This window comes from Lathyrus oleraceus, chromosome 6 (genome assembly GCF_024323335.1).
Source record: "Lathyrus oleraceus cultivar Zhongwan6 chromosome 6, CAAS_Psat_ZW6_1.0, whole genome shotgun sequence".
Lineage (NCBI taxonomy): Eukaryota > Viridiplantae > Streptophyta > Magnoliopsida > Fabales > Fabaceae > Lathyrus > Lathyrus oleraceus.
This window is the reverse complement of record NC_066584.1, coordinates 79,383,861-79,386,102: the sequence shown is the minus strand read 5'-3', so window position 1 is coordinate 79,386,102 and position 2,242 is coordinate 79,383,861. Positions and strand designations below refer to the sequence as shown.

At 28.9% G+C, this 2,242-nt stretch overlaps 1 non-coding gene across 1 annotated transcript; it reads left to right on the top strand.

Annotated features, from left to right (window-relative positions):
* The first annotated feature begins 1,829 nt into the window (after positions 1-1,829).
* Positions 1,830-1,902, top strand: TRNAR-CCU (transfer RNA arginine (anticodon CCU)). Its single transcript has one exon. It is a non-coding gene; the product is annotated as a tRNA-Arg (tRNA).
* Positions 1,903-2,242: the final 340 nt, after the last annotated feature.

Genomic DNA, 2,242 nt, shown 5'->3' with positions numbered 1-2,242 from the left:
GTTCAAATTTTTAAGTCGAATACCGTTTACACCCTTTCGACACATAAACAGTATCTTTATGTTCCTACTTTCGTAGAGAACATATTTCCTTTTAAAAACAAAAATTACAAAAAAAATATATATCATTCTCGTTACAATTAATATTCATACAATTTGTATGAGATTCGTCGGTATGACAATCCTCATGTCTCAAACCCTAATCGATTAACTCATACATGATTAACGATGAAACATAATAAACATACAATGCATTAATTATAAAAACAATAAAATATAACCTGAAATAAAATAAGTATCTCTAAAATTAAGATGTACTCTAAAGGGAGACTTTTGGTCTAACAATACACCACCAACAAAATAAAATGCAACAGCGAAATGACAATAGAAGAATAAATGAGAAACTTGAATAAATTTAAATAGAACTTTATAGCAATATTTGGTACAATAAAGCTTCTTTTCTTCACTATGTGTTATAGCGTAGTTTATATATCTATTTTCGCACTAAAATGACAGTTGAATGCACTCAAAGTCATGCAAAACCGCAGGGAAACATGATGGAACCCATTGGAAAATTGCTGGAACATGGTGTTTAGGCATCATGACGGACGTCATCCCTAATGATGGGATATCTGTCATGATTTGCAATTTAGGATTCTGAGACCACGACAGGCGACAGGGATGTTAATTTGTTGCTTCTCTTTTGCTTTTTCTTCCACAATCAACGTCAAATGCCTTATATATGTAACACAATGAAAAATGTCAATTCTCTGCAGTAAAATGCTAATAAAACATATGAAAACATGAAAATAAAACTAAATAAAAATGGTAAAAACACCTGTGAGCATAAAACTTCAAAGACGTGCAATGTAGTATAGTAGAACTTCAGAGACGTACTAAGCTTCAAATGCAAAAGAGTAAAACTTATAAGAATGCTTGAAAAATATTGATGATGGATTAAGTTATGAGAATGCCTGAAAAATATTAATGATGATTTAACTTCTGAGAATGCAAATAAGTATAAGCTCTAGTTTTGCTCTATTTGCAAAAATGAAAATGGAAAGGGAATCGAAAATGCGCAAATACTTAAACACTCATGTTCATATTCCAATCTTCGTAGGAAATCTAGACATAAAAATATGAAGTATTTTTAAATTGTGTAGTTTCGAGAATGAGCATAAGCGTGGTGTGTTGAGGTGCATTCGGAATTCAGTCTACATAACTTACAAATACATATTTCAAAATCCGTATTTTTTTATCTCATACTTTCAAGTGTTCTATAAAGAGTTTGATGTGTATTAAGTGTGTTCGAATTTTAAGGTTATTATTCAAATTTTGCCCAAATATGTAAATAATTATGTGGTGTATTAAACAATTTCCTTAAGAATAATAAATTATAAGGTCCTTTACCTCTAAGATATATATGTATGTACCTTTAGAAAAATGGTATTTGCCACTGTGGAGTCATTAATGGATGAGTGTATAAAATGATTAAAAAAAATGTGCTTGCCTTACAAATGTAAAAAAAATAAAAAAAATATTAAAATGGAAATCTTTTTATAATAAAGATCATAAATAAAATTTGTTCAAAATTTTCAAATGGTACTTGCCGTCTCAAATGGCAAGTTGCCGAATATATTGATTTTACAACAGTTAGCAATAAACAACACAGTATTAAAAGAAAATGGAGAAGATCAGTTGTGTGGTTTTCTATTTAGGCTATTGCTATGTTTTAAGTGGGTTCTTTTGAATTTAATGTGAGTATGAAATTCGCTTATTTCAAAACGAGATTAAAAAGTACATTTATTACGATTACATGTGAATAACAAGCAGCGCCTGTAGCTCAGTGGATAGAGCGTCTGTTTCCTAAGCAGAAAGTCGTAGGTTCGACCCCTACCTGGCGCGTTCGAAGGGTTTTTGTTGTCTTTTTTTCCACTCATTTTGACTCTTGCTAATATATTCGTTTCTTGAGTTATTGGTAACTTACGTCGAATTTAATTCTTTTAATTTTTCCATTCCTTTGATCTTTTTTTTGGCTGTCTCAAATTATATATAATCTAGTAAAGTTTAAATGTTTTAAATTTATAATTTTAATATTAGTTATTGTATTATTTCCTATTTTTTTAATTTCTTTTTCTTATAAATAATTGAAGGATAAATTAATAAAAAGTATTTATAATTTCTCTTTTACATACAATATCAATTACATTATTTATTTTAGGTGAAATTGACATGACATGTAATT